We start from the raw sequence: 23,025 nt of genomic DNA, 5'->3' as shown, positions 1-23,025 counted from the left end.
TTTTAGGTAACTAATTTAGAGAAAAGTCGAAAACATGCTCAGGAATTTAAAACGGTATGCAGGCTTGTGTGACTGGAGATATTAATGCTACATAGAGGAGACTGGAATGATAGAAGCTGGATGGAAGCACCTGAATATTTCATTTTGAATTTTGCGGGAAATGTTTTTGGTAACTGTGTCACAGTAAGCAAGTTCGGCAAAACTCTAAGTAATACTTGACAGTAATTGCATGTATATTTTAACTTGTGTTGAAAGGAAGTTAATAGGGGGATTTACTATAGTCTTATTAGCGACCACAGTTTCATTTCAACATCTGCTGAACAACATAATTTCGAATTTAGCGAACACGGCAGTATCCTTGTGCTGATCCTAAGAACTTCAATTGGACTATGTTTTTTTCAAATACTTCTGTGTTACCCTCGATTCCTTTGCGTCTTGTCCCTTTCTCACTGGATTTCGTTTCATGGAAAGTGCAAGATGTAACTCCTACCGACTTTGGGCTTAGCATTGTGCTTAGGAAACAGGTGCTGCACCGCTGTGTAGTCAATCCTTAATTTTCTGCGCATTTGATTTACTCAGCTGTAACCTATTTTTCCAGAGACAGGATACTCAATAGGCGTAATAATGAAACATACGCCGTTGAGAAAAAGATATCAACACATATGCGCAGTGAATTTGTGAGAGGGCATTGCAGTCCAGTATGACTTTATTACATTGCTCAGAAGGCGATAAATATAGGTATGGAATCTAGTCATTGAATAAAAAAGATCACATTGCTGATTCTTGGCGGTCATGTTGTCTTCTTTCAAATATTTGAAAGCGGTACACTATTTGCGCTCTATATTTAATGGGTGCATACATGCTTTCATCCCGCATAACAGCGTGTACACTGAGGTTTCTGAACATCTCGCAGCCGAACGCTCTGGACAAAAGGGTTCTGAAAGCCACAGAAGGAGGACAGCTGTAGCTTAAACGCGCTGTATTTCGCTCAGAAATTGGTGTCTCGTTTAAAGAGTGGCTCACAGCTGAGGGATGCTACCAAGTTGTCGATGGCGTACTTGCAACACATGAGGTGGGGAGGGCGGAGATAAAGACATCCCCATTACAAACAAATGGGTCTGTTGCTAAGCTGCAGCCTTCTTGGCAACTAAGGAATACAGAGAAGGCATTCTCAGAAGTTTTGGAAGTAAAATCTTGACTGTAAGCCGCCAGGGAATTGGCACCGTAACGACGGACAGCTTAAGAACCTGCAACGTCGATCATTTATTAGGTGACATTGCAAATTCAGCTCATCAGTGAAAAGCATATGGGAAATTTAGCACCCTGAAGGACAAGAGTGGAGGTAGAAATCATTGTGAGTTCATGCTAAGTTTATTTGGATTCATTATGTGATCATTCTGAAAGTCACACTGGACATCCGTTTTGAAAGTTCCCATATGAGGTTAAGTTATATGATTTGCATGCTGTTTCGCGTAAAGTGCTATCACTTTACATACTAAAGGCATTTCGGGCTGCTTTCTACACAGTTTTTAGACTGTCAAGGGGCTGTGCCTACTCGTCATCACCGATATCGTCCAAATTTATGGTATACCTGTATACGTGGCTTGGCCAGAAATGACGGAAGTAGGAGCTCCACATGACCAAGCGTTTCGAAAAAATAGCGTTTTAGGCGCGGGTAGGGTGAGGTATGAGTCATTTTGTTCTAGTTTTGCAGATAGCCGTTAGCGTAGAGAAAAATTAACAGAGCGGTAATCCAAGAGTCGTAGGGCTGAGTCCACCCGAGAATTTTTTTCTTTTGCCTCTTTTCATATTTTACGTTACTTACACTGCAAATAATTCCAAATTAAACTGAATGTATCGTCTTTATTAATATTTTCATAAAACCGTTAACAGGAAAGGCAAAAGAAAATTTGGGATGGCAAATAAATTTTCAAGAAAGGGCTGTACCTACAGCGTCCACGAAGACACTGTATTCAGTTAGTTTAATTTTGAGCTTCGGACACCACAATAGATTCGTGGTGTAGATGTCGAGGAAATTACTGATGCCCTTGATTTTACTATGAATATCACCCCAGCACGCGTAAATCCTCACCCGTAAAATAATGATAGTAGCTACTTTTATGTACCAAGTTCTCGAGTACGCTTTACAATCCTTTTTTGGCAATTTATTTGCAATCACAAATTTGCTTTGCCTTTCCTTTTTATGCCTATAGTGAAAATATTAATCGATACAATACATTATTGAGCTTTATTGCCGGCCGGTGTGAGTATTCTAGGCGCTTCAGTGTTGAACCGCGTGACCGCTACGGTCGCAGGTTCGAATCCTGCCTCGAACATGGATGTGTGTGATGTCCTTAGGTTAGTTAGGTTTAAGTAGTTCTAAGTTCTAGGGGTTGATGACCATAGATGTTAAGTCCCATTGTGCTCAGAGCCATTTGAACCATTTTTTTAGCTTTATTTCTGTTTATTTGGATTGTATGTATCTTAAAAACTGAAAATGGAAAAAATATTTCCGTGTAGGGGCTCGATCCCACTACCCTCAGATTACCAGTATGTACTCTTTCCACTTCGCTAACCGCTGCCTAAAAATTACGCTGACATAAATAGCCAATGCCTCACCCGACTGGCGGTAAAAATGCTATTCTTCCGAAGCAGTAGACCATCTGGAGCTTCCACTTCTATCATTTTTATTTCTAGCCGTACGCATATGCCATGAATTTGGACAAAACCGTTCAGGACGAGTAGGAGCTGTCTTCTTGTGAGCCTGATCCCTGCATTCATCCCGAAACCTGTTGTCACTTTGTAACATCGTTTTCATTTCCTACTGTGTAATGTTTTTGTCGGTTTTGTACAAGAATATATAAGCATTTGCCTGTGTACCCACCATCTCCCCCCTTCCCCCCCCCCCCCCCCCCACACACACAGAACATGAGTCGAGTTAAGTTGCTGTCATGATTACCCACACCGAGCGAGCGGTTAGCACACTGGACTCGCATTCGGGAGGACGACGGTTTATACCTGCGTTCGGCCATCTCGATTTAGGTTTTTTGTAATTTACATAAATCGCTCTAGGCAAATGCCAGGATGGTTCCTCTGAAAGGTCACTGCCGATTTTCCTTCCCCATCCTTGACGCAATCTGAGCTTGTCCTCTGTCTCTAATGGCCTCGATGTCGACGGGACCTTAAACCCAGTCTTCCTTCCTCCACCATGCCCACAAACGCGTGGATACTTTAAAATATGGAGATAACGGCTAACTGCTGTCAATCAATGGCCACGCGACAACACGCCTACTCGCATGGAGATCGATACTTTTCGTCAACATCACATTAGCCGCCCGCGGCGTCATGCACCGCCGGTATTGTCATGTGGTGAGATAAAATGATTAATCCCCCTCCCCTCTCCTCGACATGTCCAATTTCAGAGTCGTATGTATTCCCAAACTAGGCCCTGACGGTTTTGTATTAATTATTTGTGGGTAACATTAATAACTGTCAATTTTTTTTTGCATTATTAATTTGAATTTACTGCACCTTTGCGCTAGTACTCTGGCTATTCCATTTCATTCCCATTTCCAGTTCTCAGTTTCTCTCTTACACGCTGATTTACCTTTATTTCCCTAGCAGTGCCACCAATACTACCGATAATCCTACGATTTACTACGCCATTTATATAGTGTAACAAAACTATTGAACAGTAGTTTCGCTGGAGCGCATCTCTAGTCTCAGTTCAATGCGCCCATCAAACGCGTGAATATCAACATCAGAAGCTCCCTGAAAGATGATAGGAACAGCAAGAGATGTTTCGTGGTTAGTTCGTTCACCATATTTTACCACATTTCATTTCATATGGTTTGCGTTATGTGAAAGGGCTGTTGTGGGAGAGACGTCGATTGTCAAGAAGATATCGTGGCAAGACAAGTATTCTCGTTGATTATGAAGTAGTCTGAAGTACACCCACAATGTTTCAGCGGATATGATAAACAACGTGAGATGATATCTCGCATGTGTGGCAACTAGGCAACACCACTTTAAACAATTGCCTTTAACGTAAAACTTTGAAGGTTGAGAAAATAAATAAAATTATTATAATCATGTGGGTACATGGATTCTTATCATCGTCAGTAGATCAAGGCAAATTCTACATTTTGTGAACTACTTTCGGAGCAGGATTTCCCATCTGAAACTAATACATTTTCTCTTATGAACAACGTTCTAAATGGCTCTGGCATTTGTCTAGAGAATCATGAAATAATGATCATATCTCTTATTGTACATAACTTACTTATGTTGAAAAAAATTGGGAAGGTATTATGATACAACATAATTATGTTTCTCTCCTCATCACTTTAAAAAACGAGAGAAATAAAAAATAAATAATTTATTACGGACGTTGTAGATGTCATACGAGAGAACTGACAGGTTTTAAGTGCCAATAAGGTTTTTGTTTCAAGTGCTATTAATGCTAAGGCATGTCTTATTTGTGATATAACGAGTACAGAAATATGGCAGTAATGTTTTAACTCTTAGAGCTGTAGCCAACAAAAGCCATTTCTTACATCTTTTAAATTTTTTTACAAGAATTATAAAATTATATTCAATAAGAAAATCTCTCAATACGGTCTTCTTAAGCAACTCCTTTCTTGGGCTCAGGTACTATTTATTGTAGAAATTTCTGTGCTGTTGAGAGAAAAATAATATCATCACCAGATCTTTCTGTTCTGTAACTGATAAACATTGTTGATCTTTCAGCTGTAGTACGGCTTGTGATACATCAGTCATCTTTTGAATTTTGGAAAAAACGACATTTTGTCAATGGAGTGAGTGATTTTGTTAGAATCTGAAGATGTTCATTGTATGGCTGGAACCGGTTATGACTGTGTCATAAGAATGTGATTACGTCTATAAATAAACAAAAAAATCTTTTGAATTCGCTGAGATTTTTCCCTTCTTCTGTTTAAAAGTAAGAATTTTTAACAAACATTTGGGATGAACGGAGCATGAGACATGTTGACCATACTGTGTTTGGAAATATTACACGTCTAGCTTCACAATGTCTCAGGAGTATCTATAAAAACGGTTTTACGCATTAGAATTACTTGGAATGGGTTCACAGCTTCAACCACGTTGTGAATATCTTTCGGAGAAAGACGTTGCTTACCTTTCTTCTCCATTTTTTTTCTAGTCTTGAAATCCAGATTTTCTCCTTCCATTACATAGCTGGTTTGTTGATACAACCAAATCCAAACAAATCCAAATAAACGTGCATCAGTTAAACGGAGGAGACTTTGACGCATGCCACTTGAAACTCCAGAAGGAAGCAATTTTATCTCAAACTACATGCGCCATCTAGTAATGAATATTTGAAACACTTTCCCATGATTTGACACTTGGAATAGGTCTAGGGACCTGGGAACACAAGAGCGTTGAAAATGCTTTTTTGGGAAAAAAATGGTATTGGGTCTACAAATCTGCTTCCCCCTCTTTTTCTCGAATTTCGAGGCTTTATTGTCGAAAACCTACGAAACATTTACGATTTAAAGTACTTGCCTTCGCCGGCCACTACTTTCTCCCACCTTTCCGGCAGCATATGAATCCTGAGGTGGAAGAACTGAGCGGTTTTGAGGAGATATGTGAATAGATCCAATTCTGCACTTGTTCATATTACCGGAATTGCCGGTCAGCCGCGTCGTGTGCCATTGGTCGAAAACTGTCGCAGTCAGAGGGAGCAGAGTCTGGAAAATACGGCGAGTGGGACAGGATTTACAATTTCAACGTCTCCAAGTATGTTTTGACGGGTTTTTCGATTTGGGGTCGAGCACTGTCATGCTGCAAAATCAATTTTTTCACGTCTGTCAACGTACTGTGGCCGTTTGTCATCAAAAACATCGATTACTTTCCATAACGATGTCCTGTGATTGATCCGTCGGTTTGAGCAGCTCCAAAAACATCTCCTCCACCGCCAGACCGCTCTTCGGCATCAAAACCACCGTTCTTGAAGCGCTGAAACCGTTGTCTGCACGTTTTTCACTAAAGGATGACTCATCATAAGTCTTACCCAGTATTTCACGAGCCTTAACCACAGATTTATTCGTGTTAAAATTAAAAATGAAAATTTCCAAGAAATGATGAGAATTGGGGACGTAAGTTGACATTCTTAATGCCTTCATTACTTTACCATTATTGTTACTGTTATTTTTATTATTGTTATTATTATTATTAAAAATGGAAATTATTATTATTGTTATAGTTACGTAATTTTTTGTATGCCTTGGTGCTGGTCAGATGTAAAGATGGCTTAAGGCCCTAATCTGGTTAGGCTAATAACCAATGAATAAATAAATATTAATTCGAGAATAATTTTATGATTCCATCACAAATTGACTAATATTTCGAAGGCGTTTGGTTTACAAATTCTTAAACTTATTGTATGACACTTACGATCTACCACTTGCACCCAACTTCCAGCTACTTTTATCCATTGCAAAACGGTGGAAGCAAAGTTGTAGACCTAATACTTAGAATGTTTCACTCTTCAGCTGTCCCTGAAAGTTTGAATACTTTCCGTGGACACCGTTCAAACAGAAAAAATCAAAACATGGTATTTTATACGAAATATGATTTAGAAGAGATTTCTGAATGTTGCGAAAATTGGGAATTGACCCTAAATAATGAAAACTGTGAGGTCATCCACTTGAGTGCTAAAAGGAATCCGTTAAGCATCGGTTTCACGATAAATCAGTCTAATCTAAAGGCCGTAAATTCAACTAAATACGTTGGAATTACAATTACGAACAACTGGAAAGAACACATAGAAAATGTTTTGGGGAAAGCAAACCACAGATCTACTAAAGAGACTGCCTACAGTACGTTTGTCCGTCCTCTTTTGCAGTACTGCTGCACGATCTGGGATCCTTCCCAGATGGGATTTATGGAGTACATCGAGAAAGTTCAAAGAAGATCAGCACGTTTTGTGTTATCGCGAAGTAGGGGAGAGAGTGTCACGGACATGACACAAGATTTGGGATGGACACCATTAAAACAAAGGCGTTTTCCGTTGCGGCGGAATCTTCTCACGAAATTTCAATCACCAACTTTCTTCTCCGAATGAGAAAATATTTTATTGACGCCGACCTACATAGGGAGAAACGATAATCATAATAACATAAGGGATATCAGAGCTCACACGGAAATATGTATGTTCTTTTTTTCCGCACGTTGTTCGATAGTGGAATAATAGAGAATTATTGTGAAGGTGTTTGGATGAACCCTCTCCCAGACACTTAAGTGTGAATTGCAGAGCACCCATGTAGATGTAGATGTTCGTTGATTACTGATCCATTTCGGTATTACAGAGGGAGATGGCACAGCCCTAGACTAGCGTTACGGAGGGTGGCAGTTGAAGTCCTCAAGCGACTGTCAATAATTAGCTTTTCCATGAAACCTCTTATCTCCAAATCGAATTCCGCAATGTTTCCTTTGCAAGAGCTATTAGATTTCCTTGCCAATCTGAGCTTGTGCCCCTCCTCTACTGACTTGATCGTCGACGACACGTTAAACCTTCATGTTCTTGCTTTCTATTTCAGTATTGTTTGCCAAACTAATTAGACGATATTCTCTGGGGGGAAAAGAATCCTGTATCTTACAAGAGGGGCAGGGGCAGGCTGTACTTGTGGGAAGCACACAGGCTGTTTGTAGTCGCTGCACGCGTTGTTACGTGCCAAACAAGGGAGTGGATGTCGGAGCGAGACGTGAAGTAGAGGCGTGCGTGGGGCGGCAAGCACCTGACAGCCGGGGGGTACCGCTAGCTGCGAGCCGCGAGCCGCGTGGGGCTGCGGCACGAGAGCCCTTCCATACTCCATGCCGCACGCAGGGGCTACGCGGTGTCCTCCCCCAGCTGCCCGGCGTCGCACTCCCAGCACAAAATACACGCTTCCGCCGCCAAGGAATCCTCTCATTCCGCCGGTGATACGTTCAAATTTCGCACGGGGAACGCACTCTGTAAGGGGGGACCACGGTAGTTTTCGTGCATGTCTCGTTTTCTGCAATTTTTTGTGGATTACTTGTGTTTTTCTTCTATAACAGCATATACACGCTGTTTCTAGATTGGCGATACTGGAGGAAATTTTAGTTGCGAGAAGGGTAAATAACTTACATAAATGTTTGATACAGCATTGAATGCGGTATATTTTATTTCCATCTAACATTGACAGTTCCCGATGTTCCGTCTACGTGAATGAGTTATTGCAACAGTCATCATGGAATCGCATAACAGTGCAGACCGTGCTTAATGGTGTTTATCGTTTCATGAAACCGCCTTCCATACCTGCGCTGACGTGACTCGACATTATATTCGGATATGAGATGTTAAGAAACCATCTATATCTACGTGCTTACTCTGCTATTCACAATAAAGTGCCTGGCAGAGGGTTCAATGAACCACCTTCAAGCTGTCTCTACCGTTCCACTCTCTAACGGCACGCGGGAGAAACAGTCACTTAAATTTTTCTGTGTGAGCCGTGATTTCTCTTATGTTATGGTGATGGTCATTTCTCCCTATGTACGTGGGTGCCAACAGAATATTTTCGCAATCGGAGGAGAAAACTGGTGATTGAAATTTCATGAGAAGATCCCGTCGCAACGAAAAACGCCTTTGTTTTAATGATTACCACACCAATTCACGTATCATGTCTGTGACACTATCTCCCATATTTCGCGAAAATACAAAACGAGCTGCCCTTCTTTGTACTTTTTCGATGTCATCCGTCAGTCCCACCTGATGCAGATCATACACCGCACAGCAATACTCCAGAATAGGGTGGACAAGCGTGGTGTAAGCAGTCTCTTTAGTAGACCTGTTCCACCTTCTAAGTGTTAGGCCAATGAATAGCAGTCTTTGGTTTGCTCTACCCACAATATTATCTATGTGATCGTTCCAATTTAGATTATTTGTACAGGGCTATTACAAATGATTGAAGCGATTTCATAAATTCACTGTAGCTCCATTCATTGATATATGGTCACGACACACTACAGATACGTAGAAAAACTCAAAGTTTTGTTCGGCTGAAGCCGCACTTCAGGTTTCTGCCGCCAGAGCGCTCGAGAGCGCAGTGAGACAAAATGGCGACAGGAGCCGAGAAAGCGTATGTCGTGCTTGAAATGCACTCACATCAGTCAGTCATAACAGTGCAACGACACTTCAGGACGAAGTTCAACAAAGATCCACCAACTGCTAACTCCATTCGGCGATGGTATGCGCAGTTTAAAGCTTCTGGATGCCTCTGTAAGGGGAAATCAACAGGTCGGCCTACAGTGAGCGAAGAAACGGTTGAACGCGTGCGGGCAAGTTTCACGCATAGTGATGTGAAAGATTCAGTGTTTAAACCTCCTCTACCAAGAAACGCGCCAGAACTGCGAGCTCGCATCAACAATGCTTTCGAACTCATTGATGGGGACATGCTGCTCCGAGTGTGGGAGGAACTTGATTATCGGCTTGATGTCTGCCGAATCACTAAAGGGGCACATATCGAACATTTGTGAATGCCTAAAAAAACTTTTTGAGTTTTTGTATGTGTGTGCAAAGCATTGTGAAAATATCTCAAATAATAAAGTTATTGTAGAGCTGTGAAATCGCTTCAATCATTTGTAATAACCCTGTAGTCGTAATCCCTAAGTATTTAGTTGAATTTACAGCCTTCAGATTTGTGTGACTTATCGCGTAATCGAAATGTGAATAACTTCACACTTTTCCTTATTCAGGGTTAATCGCCACTTTTCGCACCATAGAGATATCTTATCTAAACCATTTTGCAAGTCGTTTTGATCATCTGATGATTTTAAAAGACGGTAAATGACAGCATCATCTGCAAACAATCCAAGACAGCTACTCAGATTGTCTCCTATGTCGTTAACATAGATCAGGAACGTAATCGAAGATGTACGCTACTAGCCTAAGGCAAATGCTTTTTGCACTTAAGCTGTAGCAATATTTACGGTCCTTTCTTTTTTGCCGAGTGGACTGTAACTGGTCTATCGTACCTGCCTATGCTTGAAATTATCTAATGTCTCAGTTACAACAGGCTATGGGAACAGAATTTATTTTCCAGCTAGATGGCGCGCCGCCCCCATTATCATCGTGAAGTTGTCGCGTATCTCCGTAGGAATGTCACGACTTGTATTGGATGTGGTGGAGCAACATGCTGGCCACCACGGTCACCTAATTTAACCCCAATGGGCTTCTCTGTGTGGGGTTACATTAAATATGGATTGTATGTTCCCCCACTTCCGGGTGACGTCGCCGTCATAGGATTTTGCAGGAAATTGATTAGAGACGCGACATTTGTCATGTCAAGAAAGGTATCCATATTGAAAACTTGTAAATAAAACTTGGAAATTTACTGCATTCAGTGCAGTATTAAACATTTCTGTAAGTTATTTGCCTTTTTCACAATTAAAGGTTTCTTTTGTATAACTAATTTATAAACAGCCTGTATTACAGGCACCTGAAAAACAAAGGTAAGTGGGAGTAAGACGTGCCGCCACCAGACTCTCTTAAAACAGTACTTTTCTAAATACAGCTTACTGGAGATATGTCTTTCTTGAAATTTATCGACTCCTCTGCCCAACCTGAAGTCGAAGTAAATTAACTTAATGTGACAGACAGATGGACACGGACACACACACACACACACACACACACACACACATACATACATACGAACGAACACAACACCAGTGCCTCCACTACCGCAGCGTTCACACACAACACCCTGCTCACCCAACACCCCACTCTACTAATAACCTACTCCACTAATAACCTATATCTACACTCTACAAGCCACCGTACAGTGTGTAGCGGAGGGTCCTTTGTTTATCAGTGTCACTTCTCCCATTCCCTGTTCCAGTGGAGTAGGGTCAGTTAAAAGGAAAAAAAAACCTTGTACCTGTTCTCTGAATTTTCAACGCTACAAAATAAAGGGTGTCCTAAAAAGAACATCCCAGTTTCGGTGGTATGTTACAAAATTTTAATTTAGACCATACATCAAATTGAAGACGAACTAACCAAGTGTTTGTTACAAATTTTCAATATACCAATATACTCACCTTTAGTTATACGGCGCACATCCAACCAAACTTGCAATTCTTTCCATGCCTTGGTTAACAAGCAATTTCTGTCAATTCTGTGTATCAGCTCTGGCGAATCATTACTACTAGCGGAACGTATATACGATCTTTTATCATCTTACGACCAATCCGAAGGTCAGATTATTCGACGTTCAACCACTTCCGTGCAAAGAGATGTCAGTGGGGAAAGGCTCCATCTTCTCGCCAAATAAAGTCTTCAGGCGCACCTTCTAATTCTTTTGCAACGTATCCAACGTATCCAGACAACCCATTTCTGTTAAGTAGCTTCAGTGGAAAAAAGACGATCCGTACACTTTACGTCGGGACAAAGCGCAGAAAATATTTAATTTTGGGGCCTCTCCTTGGTATTGTACAGGTCCATGAGCATGTTGTGACACCGTGGTACGGAAACTACTGGTATTAGCCACCCCCCTTAGGTGAAAAGTTGCCTCACTTAGATGAAAAATTGCATTATCCTTCTGCTGCAACTTACACAATTGCAAAGTTATAACATACGCTATAGTCATCTAGACTGAAAACATGTATCACCTGTAACCGGTATGGGTTCCTCAAAACTTCCTTGCTGTCGTCATTGGTCTGAACTTCAAGACTTGCTTTCCGAACGAACTTCTTAGGACTACGAAGGAAAGACACTTTTGGTCGTTTCGAACTGACTGTACGTTCAGAGGATGTTTTTGTCACGTGGGGGATCACAATTAAACTTTATACTAAACGGGCGTTGAACTTAAATTAAAGAATCACTCTTAGAAAACAGCAGAACACAAAACGCTTTACATTTAGGAATAGTGATTTCCATAGATGGCGCTACAATCTGGGAAACAACAAAGCAATATTTGTGTATATGCTTATTTAAAACTCTTGGAGTTACTCTTAAATTGCGACATTGAACCAACACTCTCGAAGACTTAAGGTTGATGATATTAAAATTTATAACCGGGACGTTATTTTGTGGACATCTTCTATAACAAAATACGTAACTGGACGTAGTAGACGCGTAAAGCAGCCGAGTGAAGTCTACTTTAATTCTCAAGAATCTTCTCTTGCTGAAAATTCTGTTGTAAAAGTGTTTGGACACCAGTGCGACAGCATAAGTGTCCATTTCCAGGAGTGCAGATTAGTAGTACGGACGACTGCCATGAATACTGGTACTACAGAACATTATCAGTGTCATTGCTGATGAAGATGGAAAAAAGAAGAAAATGAAAATCGGTGCTACCATATAATCCGGTCCTGTATGGAACCACCTAAGGGGTTGTTCAGCTTAACTGTTCAACATGACGGTTGCCTTGAACAGATCACCGTCAACAAATTATTGTATTGCGTATTACTTATCGGAGTGGTTTGATATTTAACCTAGAACATTGGTAAAGAAGAAACTTTACACGTTCTTCACATCCACCAGCCCTAAAGATAGCGATGGAAATTTTCCCACTTTCACGGTTCGAGTAAAGACTGTCATATCGATTAACCTTTTCGTTGCTACACGGATGACATTCGCTTTCGACCCAAAAATCATCTGCAGGAAAAAATAAATTTGCTGTTCCTCTGCTGGCGCGTGAGTGGTTCCAGTATTATTTTATGCAGTCATGACTGGTGCAGTGATACAGGAGTTGGCACACTGGACTTATATCCAGGAGAAGCCAGCTTGAAATCCTCGTCGTGAAGTCACGCTTTAGCTTCTGCATTGTTTCCTACAGCAAAATCAGCGTAGCGGTGGTTCCTTTGAACAGGCTGCTACACACGTTTCCTTTCCATTTTGTATTATCAATCGCAAATAATGGGTCGGTCACCAAATGATACAAATATGCATGAACAAGGTTTCTTCAGTTCTACTTATTCGTGATCGTAGAAGCATTTGTACGACCCTACAAGAATAAGCAGACAGACAAAATCAGCTATAGTGGAAATTCATATTTCAGTCACGCACCTGAAAACGAGTTCTTCGATAAGAGTGTGAACGAAAGACGAACAACGCTTACATGCTGTTTGTGGAAGTGGAATACAATCAAAGAAGAACACCGGCAGACGACCCTCGTGTTATGTTACAAAGAGCGGGCCAAATCCAATAGAGATCGGATAGCGTACGTAGATCATCGCATGCCTGGTCCAATGTGTTTCACATTACTTGGAATGTACAGTATAGCAGGTTAAATAAGACGTCTCTCAATACGAAGCGCAGGAAGTCTCGACTGAGTCTCAAATATCAAAGACACGTACTTGTTGAAGGGCCTGTGGTTTTTCATTCCGTTACGTTTCACATTGGTTGACTAGAACACAAGCTTAGCTCGTTCGCGTTTCCGCAAATATTACATAATCAATGAACGATTTATTTCATTCAGGGTTAGATGAAAGCAGTACAAGTCAGTAAGGAAGCGACTAGGACTTTTCCATACATTGTTTTTTTTTTGCATTCACTCATACCATCAAGAATATAAACGGAATGATGAGTAGTTTCTACTGGAAATGTTCTTTCTCCACAAACACCCAAGGCCGAAGGAAACACTGGAACCAATGTAGACCTTCCAAAAACATATGCACAGTACAGTTCAAGAGGCTGTCGAACTACACGGCCTGTTGGACAGCATCAACACGATGACGAAAGGTACACTGCCGGAAAAGCCTGACCCTCTTAGAAATTATCCTTAAGCGAACAAATTTATGACGATGCAGTTAAGAAATGGGATGCCCTAGCTTGGTTCGAACCACAGCAAAAAATTGTCAACTTTATTTCGGGAACACATTACTTCGACTGTGTGGAGGATTTACTGCGAACTAAAATATTATCTTTGATGATTAATTTTCACCAGTCCCTGTATCTATTACATTCTATGATGGGTAAAATTAATGACTTCGGGACTTAGTAACTCACTCACTTAGCGCCCACTGCTTCGCTCGCGTAAACTATGTGACCCGCACAGATTTTCTTAAACATTTTTGTCTACTGGAATTTTTAGGTTGTTCACGAACTACAATACCTTCTAAACCTTTCAAGCAAATTAAGGTCATAGAAGCAGTCTCTTCCAAATGTACTTCTGACCAAAAAGCTATTCTGGTAGCTGGAGTCCAAGGTTTTAGTTGATTATCCCTTTTGCACTCCTTTGGCTATATTGCCGCAGATACTTTCGCTCGTAACACGTATTTCTTTATATACGAGACGTGAAATACAAGTTTTAATACATTTAGCTTCAAAAATTTTTTAATTATCAAAACGTTTCCTTAAAAAGTTGCATCCCTATTTCACCCCCTAAGGATTTGAATTTCCAAAAGCAGTGAAACACAAATTTTTTTATTTATGACGGAGAAGTCAAATATAAATTTTAATAGATGTAGCTTTAAAATGCTTTAGTAGATCTTTAATAACGATTGATTTTCAAAAACAGTTCCACTCACTATTTCACCCTCTTTGTGGTTGAATTTCCAAAAAAACCGAAGTATATATTTTTTATTTCTGACCAAGAAACCAAATACCAATTTTCGTACTTAAACTTCACAGTTGCCATAATAACGACATATTTTTCACAAAGCCTTTCATCCCCCTATTTCGTCCCCTTGGGGCTGGAATACCGAAAAATCTGTTCTTAAACGACACCTACAGTATAAGATCAACACCATCCGCAAATTTCAAGTTTTTATCCGTAGTTGTTTGGGCTGGCCGATGATAAGTCAGTCTGGACATTGCCATTTACATGTAGAGATTTGAAGTGGTCATAAGTACTAGAAGTAGGATTTGCATTTAGATTTGATATTTTGCCTAATTATGTAATGTTTCAGTAACCTTGTGCCTCCAAAAGGAATAAAAAATGGAACCAAATTTTAACCTTCTGGAAGCTTTTGTATGTTCAGCAACATAGAGATTTCACTTCTCTACAATCGCACCGGTTTCTAAGAGAGCTACAGAGCAGTGCTGATCACAGTGGCGTGAACTTCCGTTCCAAATGCAATGAAGTTTTTTCGAGCTTCATTATATCCTCCAGCCGTGAGGGCACTCAGCAGAGAGTTAAGGATTTCTTTATCCGTGAGACCACGACATCTGTCACTGCTGTGGAAGTAACACATGCGAAAGAGAGAGAGAGAGAGAGAGAGAGAGAGAGAGAGAGAATGGTTCCGTTAATTACCCAGAGCGTCGTCGTTCTTGCAACGAGCGGTCGGCAGCTGCTTTGGCACGGAGTCTCTTGTACAGGGATGAGCAGTCCCTACGAAGCACTCCTGGAAAGACAGAAACACGACCATAAGAGAACGATTACTTGTAGCTTGCGGTGAATAAAACTAACAAAAACTTTCCCAGTAAAGTACGTTAGCTTTTCAAGACAAATCGCTTAGGAAATGCGTGATGATATTTGTGTCCCGTCTCCAAGTAATGTCACTGATTCTCAATTCACATTCTGGTTGGTATTTAACTTCATCATAAATATGGCAAAACTTCATGACATCTGTCAAAAAGATAGAGGACCATGCCGACTGTATCTTCAACTTGATCTTTCAAATGTCTCGTATAAAATGCATAGCACAGTACTACTTTTTAATTTCCCATTTATTCCACCAGGTTTCGGTCTTGAACCATCACCCAAGCAAAAAAAAAAAAAAAAAAAAAAAAAAAAAGCGGGCATGTCATACGTGGTACAACGCAACAACACAAATTACCATCTTAATTGCAATCACAAATATCGTGCGCGACATAATATCGAAGCGTCTTAAACAAATGCCGCGCTCATTCACTGGCAATTTGTCATTGTCCACTGAATGGGCCTCAGCTTTTTATAGGGTCAGTTGGTCTCTTCCCACTGAATGGGCTATAGCATTTTGCGGGATACAGCGATATTACGTTATGCACAATATTTGTAACTGCAGTAAAGACGGTACTGTTCTGTTCTATCATACTCTCATATGAGATGTGAGGGTTTTTTTTACATTTATTTTTCCCTCGACGGAAACCTGTCGGAATAAATAGTAAATTAAAAAATAACACAGTGCCAAGCTTATATATTTCAGCTGTTGACTGTCACCTAAAAGAAGTCTTTGTTTTAATGTGTTCAGACACATTTTCAATGTTCAGAGGTGAGATGATACAAAGTATTCTTCTAAATGACCATGAGTTACCGCACGTAAGGGGTATTTCAGTAAAACCACATACTCACATCTGAAGAAAGGAAGGGTACTTACCATCCCGTCGACGATGACGTCGCTAGACACATGACACCAGCTCTGATAGGATAAGGATACGGAAGCATTTCAAAGGAATCATCCAGGTCTTCGCCTTATTCGATTACGGGAAACATCAGTACGGATCGCTGGGCGATGATCTGACTGCCGGACTGGTTCCACCTTTTACGTTTCTCAGCGTTAGCAATCAGCTGTAAATGTGAAACGGAGAACTTTCGTTATTGATATCATCCCTATTCTGTTCCGAGCATCTGGAGCCTTTACAAAACATCCATCCCTTTTATTGTAACAGTTCTAAACATATATTTTTTTAAATTCTTGCCGAGAAATATCTCTCTTTCACGATTTACGTGTGTACAGCACGTTGGAAAAATTTTCTGAATACCATTATATTGCTGAAGCTGCTCATTTCTCTTTTTCGACCACATTCAAGCTATCCTGTAGTCTTGCATGCGTACCTTTTACTAGAGCAAAATCAGCAGTGGATTTCTTTTGTTTTTTTGCAGTAGTGTATATGTTATACTAGCTGCATCACGCTGTTTTACCCGCGGATAGACAATTATTGATAAAGAAATATTAATGCTGAAACTCACTATCCAAGCGTATGTACCATCAGAAAAGTTATTTCTTAGAGGTTCTGAGGCGCCAGCAGACCGCGCGGCATCCGAGAAAAAAACAAACTTTAAGACCATGGGAGAAGTTGACAGAATATACGTCGCTCACAACTCACTCGTTTACATAAGGAAAGAAAAACTAAATTCTACCCTAAACTTAATATATTAACCTCATATTTAAGTTGCACGGACGACATTCTAGTTACGTTATCCATCTCACGAGAACAGTAGTCACGTTGACCATCCTACGGGAACTGTGACTTCCTTTGTGAATAAAAGGTATTATGTGTGTTAATTCAGCGCATAGGCTATTTCAGTTCCAAAGTTCATCCAAATCCGTTCAGCCGCTTCAGCGTGAAGGAGTAACAAACATACTAACACCACGAAGAAAGAAAATAAACAATTTATAGTTTCGGTGAAGCGCAAATTTTATAATATTTGTACTTGCAACAATGTCATCTGGCCTCACGTTTGTGCCTGTTACCAGCGGATACACTCGCATATCATAATCAAATTCATCCTCACTAGAAATGTGTCTCGTACTACGTGTAAAAGCATGACATCTCTCTGTGTAACAACATTTAAATGGTACCAACGTTGAGAGTCAGCAAGCGTCTCAGAAGCTATGAGATACACCTAAAGCTTAGCGGCTAAAATACAATGGGCTTGTATGAAAGAATGGATTAAACGCTTTGAAGATTGCATAAACGCTGTATTTATTACGTTGAATCGTATTATGCAGGAGACATTAAACAATAAAAGCATTTTCATAAATACAATATAGTTCAAAAGTCAAAGATTAAATAGATTTTTTTTAGAAAGTAATTACTGTTCCACATTGCGCGTTATATTCTTCAGGTCAATAAACATCTTGCACTACTCATTTTTTCTAATAGTATGTGTGTTAATTCAGGGTATAAGATAATTCCATTCCTAATTTCTTCAAAACCTGTCCATCCGTTTCAGCCTGAAGGGGTAACAAACATACACACACAATAATATATATGAGATGATAACACGTGTCATTTTTAATTTGTGCGCTAAACTACAAGTGCCTTTCACGCCCGGGACTATAACACAATTGAAGCTCTGGAACAAACCTTGGGGTACGGGCTATGGAAAGCTGGAGAGTACAAATAAGAATGAGTAGACTCTCTGGACCGCTCCTTAACACGTTGCCGCAAAGTACCACAAGCAAAAGGCCAGTGTTTTGGTTAGAGACATAGTGTTGTGATACAGTTCAAATGAATTCTCCTCTCTTTGCGTGTATAATAGATCTAGTGTGACCACTCCATCTATTCCTCACAATCTGCTTCAGAAGAAAGGCTCTATATTCGTCATAACTTAAAGTTTCGTGTAATAAAAGTTAATTCCGTTGGATATCTCCATGAAACTATGCATACATGAAAGTACAACAGATGTCTTACTGAAATTGTAACAGCCACCAACTACTGTTCTTATATCTTCTTATTCAATGTAAGACCCTTAGCAGTTTCAAACCAAAAGATTTATCTTCTGTATTCGTTGTACAGCATGTGTTTAGTATGAGAAGTCGACTGCTTCCTGCTCCACTCGTTTTTTGAATTGATGTTGTTCTGCATCAAAGGTGACTATTTTATCAAGCCTAATGACGGACTATAATCTACATACAGAATACGTAAGGCGACAAAAGTGGAGTGGAAAACCGTTTTAGTTTATAATTCTTTGCAATATGTAGCTTTTCCATGCTAAATAATTAATCTGACCTAGGAGAAAGAGCAAAATGTACAAATGTACTTACAAGACATCTTCAAGCGTAGTATAAAACTACTCTGTTATCGCTGTTGGGAAACAGCTTTTATACAACAGAATGCTACCATCAACGCATCTGGTTTTCACATGATCACTGTTGTAGTGCTTTACGCTTTTGTTTTCTGTTTAGAATTTGTAGAAGCCAGCGGTTGATGTCGGAAAGCGCACGGAAACACACTTCCGAATTAGAAAACAATTATCACAAGGACTTTTTAAAGCTTCAGTCGAAGTACCGAAGTTACCTTTTGGAACGGCTTTTTATTACGTTTGCCTAGGCAGAGCTTGTCCTCCTGAGATTTACCCTTTGCAACGTAAAACGTGGAGTTAAGGCGCGGAACGAAGGAAACTGGCAACGTCCTAAGCAAGGAAATTAAAGCAGTTGAGGGAACTTCTGGCGAGAAGAGCCGGCTAATAAATTCTCGTAATCCTCGTGCTGACGCCGCCAGAAAGGCGCGGAATTAATTTAATCTGCGGCACGCTCTGGCTACCTCATTCCCTGCACGTAGGGCAGATAAATTCCTCGGTAGCAGGTGCCTGCAACTTAAGTGTAATGGCACCGGAGAAGCTCATTCTTGGAGATATTCAAGGCGGAGGCACGGCATCGTTAGGGGCTATGAGCTCAACATTTAGTGAAGGAGTGGTGGAAGTAACACAGAAAGTTGCCAAATTGATAACGCAAAGTTCGTCTAAGGTAATGAGGGACACTTGTTACAAAGCCAGCACAACATTGACAATTAACATCTTTCGTAAGAGTACGTCAGCATTTCGCTGAAAGCAAGTAAAGAACCAATGCCAGGATAATGAAAAGTGAAGGGAGACAGTTTCACAGAAAACTGATTGCAAAAATACGTTCGCAATATACATGAGTACCACTAGCACATCATCACATTTGTAACGTGGTGGTTCGGTGGTTAAGACACTTTAACATATTCTGAAGGACAGGAGTTCAAACAACCGTCCAGTTCGAAGTTTTCGCAGTTTCTCTCATTCGCTGAAGGTACAGAGGTGGTATTCTGAATCGAATACGTTTAGAAATAACCTCCACAATTTCAATTCTGCATTGAGCTGAGGTCATTTTAGCTGATATTTTGATAGTTTCCACATCTGTATTCGTCAGGTGCATAACTCGTTTGCTCGTTGTCTGGACTCTATCCAAAAAGAGAATCAGATTTTTTCGCTCGCTGCTTCTCTGTTTCATAGCTTGTTTGTCGACGAAACAGTAAACAACTTATACTTGGGACACACAGAGCATATTTATGTTAGCTGTCAGAATTTCGTGTAAGATGGCATTAAGTCACCTGCAAACTCAAGAATCTAAAGATTATCATTTTCAACCAAAAAAGCTTGAAGAAACTGTCTTCGAATATTACTCTCAACGATGTTCGATGTTCACTGCATATTTACTACGGGTTGCCACTGGAAACACACAGTAAGTTTTCTAACCATTACTTTCGGTATAGCTCAGACTAGTCATACGTATTTGCAATCTTAGATAGTGGAGGAAGACGAAAAGGCATACACATTTTTTATTCAGAGCTGTTCACGAAAATTCAGCTATAACTTCAGACTAAAAAATGAACTTACTACCCTGTTACTGCAGAAAGGGCAGAAATAATGAGCTGAACGGTTACGAAGGAAGACGAAAATCTGACGTTTCGTCGACAGCGTGGTCATTAGAGACGGAGCACAAGCTCGAATTAAGAAAAGATGTGGAAGAAAAACGGCCATGTCCTTTTCAAAGGAACCATCTAGCATTTACTTGGAACAGTTTAAGGATATTATGGAAAACTCAAATCTGAGTGGATGGTACTTTGATCCGTTGTCCTTACGTATGCAACTCCATTGAGCTAACCGCTGCGGCTGATCGCTCGGTGGATGGCCAGGCAGGGATATTGTCTTACTAGGGGAGTGCGCCTACTCCTCATCCCCGATTTCGTCCAAATTTGTGGTATATGTAGGGTGTAGGCATAAATGAAAGTGATAGAAGTGGGAGCTCCAGATGACGAAGAGTTTAGGAAAAAAAAAAAAAACATTTTTGGCATGGGCGTGGTGAGGCATGAGCCATTTGTGTTAGCGTAATTTCTAGGCAGGTCCAGTTGTTGGTCCAGCAGGAAGAGTACAGAACAGCAATCTCAGAATCACAAGGTGAAGTCCCTATGTGTGAACTACTTTTAGTTTCTGTTTTTACTTTACTTACACTGCAGATAAACCGAAATAATGCTCCACACATTGCATTTATTGATGTTCTCATAAAAGCCTTTAACAGGAATATTTAGCCTAATGTGATGAAGTCATAAGCGCAGGAGAACATTTATTCAGAAGGACAAATTCACAATTATTAAATAAGATTTTTCAAGATGAAGAATTATTTCCATCGTGCAGTGTTAAAGTGGCTGCCCCACGAATGCACTCTGCTATTGTAAACGAGCCATGTATACTTTTATCATCAGGGATCAAAAACCTTCAAAACCGCTCTTATCTCATCGCGAGAGAAAAAGAAATCACAACCCGAGAAGACTGCATCAAAATACATTCCGTTGCACACCACCAGCAACCCTCACAACTATTTGGCTAAATGATGCGTTGCATGTGGTTTTCTGGCAAATTGTGCTATGCGATAGATCCTTTTATCAGGGTAAACCAACTATGTAAACAACAGTGTAATTGTAAAAAATTGGGCCTTCATAATGTCTGCAAGATGCTGATAGAATTGGTGCTTCCCCGTTTCACCGATGAATATCAATGAAGCACGTGTAAATCACTCTCAGTAATGTAATAAAAGTATCTAATTTTATGTCCGAAGTTCTCGCATACACCTTGAAATCGCTTAATGCAAATTTATTTGTAATCACAAATTTTCCTTTGCTTCTCTTTTCCTTTTGATGCCATTAATGAAAATATGAAACACAATAAATTGAGCACTATTTCGCTTTATTTGCAGTGTAAGTAACATATATGAAGTAAAAAGTTTCCGCACTGAGACTCGACACTACGACCCTCGGTTACCACTCTGTACTCATTCCGCTGCGCAAACCGCTTCCGGGAAACTACGCGAACATGCCTCGCGCTACTAGCACTAAAAACGCTATTTTTTTGGTAAGGGTTTGGCCATCTGGAACTCCCACTTCTGTGATTTTCATTTCTGGACGAAACCGGTGATGATCAGTGGGCGCGGTCATCTTGTTCGCACTGCGCGAAATCAGTCGATCTCTATTCGCTAAATACATACAATTTGCCGCCCAAGCTTCTTTAGATAATGGATTAGTTGAATGACACAGGATACTAAATATGATAATTAGGTAGGATGTACCAATAATTTTTGCTATAAATCTTGTGGTGACTTCTGCTAGCCTCTCTTCACCTTATGCATTTTTTATCCAGTTGACTTAGACAAGATGCGTAAAATACGCCAGTTATTGTTTTACCGTTTGAATGGAAATCAATAACATTAAGAGATGAAATATTCTTTGCCTTTTCTGATCAAGGCCCACTGCACTGAAACCTACGACGCTTCTGACGAAATTGGGAACACATGTCTCGTCCGCACTAAAAATTCAGCAGCAGAAATCAGCCGGATTCTTTTGGAATCGCTACGAACAATACTGAGAGAGTGATAACGTTTGTCACAAGTCAGATTTGAAAAAAATGGAGACTTCCGTAACACAAAAATATCTCGTGGTTAACTACTCACGTAAAGTGTACTTTAACTCTTATTGTTTATTCCTGGTGAAATAATGTCATTTTTCAAATATCTTCTGGATGGTGGAATCATTTTAACCTCTGTAGCGTGACAGTTTTATTAGTTTAACGCACTGTGCTAATCTGCATCTGCATACATAATCCGCAAGCCACCGTGCGGTGCATGGTGAAGGGTAACTTGTACCGCTATTAGTCATTCCCTTTGCTGTTCCAGTCGCAAATGGAGCCACAGGAAAACTACTGTCTTTATGTCTCCATAAGAGCCCTAATTTCTCGTATCTTATCTTGGTTGTCCTTGCGCAAAATGTATGTTGGGGCAGTAGAATCGTTCTGCAGTCAGCTTCAAATGCCGGTTCCCAAAATTTTCTCAATAGTGTTCCTAGAAAACAACGTCACTTGCCATGCAAGGACTCCCATCTGAGTTCTGGAGGTATCTTCATAATGCTTCCAAGTCGTGCGAACGTACCGGTAGCAAATGTAGCAGCCCGCCTCCGAATTTCTTTTCTTCCTTTAATCCGACCTGGCGTCGATCCCAAACACTTGAGCAGTACTCACGAATACGTCACACGAGCGTCCTATAAGCGGTCTCATTTACACATGAACCACACTTTGTTAA

At 40.4% G+C, this 23,025-nt stretch overlaps 1 protein-coding gene across 1 annotated transcript in view; it reads right to left on the bottom strand.

The window, feature by feature from the left end:
• Window positions 1–23,025, bottom strand: part of LOC126161764 (ubiquitin-conjugating enzyme E2Q-like protein CG4502) — a 665,340-nt gene that overhangs the window by 418,250 nt on the left and 224,065 nt on the right. The window contains exon 2 of the mRNA XM_049917821.1: window positions 15,261–15,351. The gene's annotated coding sequence lies outside the window, so the exon portion shown is untranslated. The remainder of the gene's footprint in view (window positions 1–15,260; window positions 15,352–23,025) is intronic.

This window comes from Schistocerca cancellata, chromosome 2 (assembly GCF_023864275.1).
Source record: "Schistocerca cancellata isolate TAMUIC-IGC-003103 chromosome 2, iqSchCanc2.1, whole genome shotgun sequence".
NCBI classification, from domain to species: domain Eukaryota; kingdom Metazoa; phylum Arthropoda; class Insecta; order Orthoptera; family Acrididae; genus Schistocerca; species Schistocerca cancellata.
This window is presented reverse-complemented; position numbering and strand designations above follow the sequence as displayed.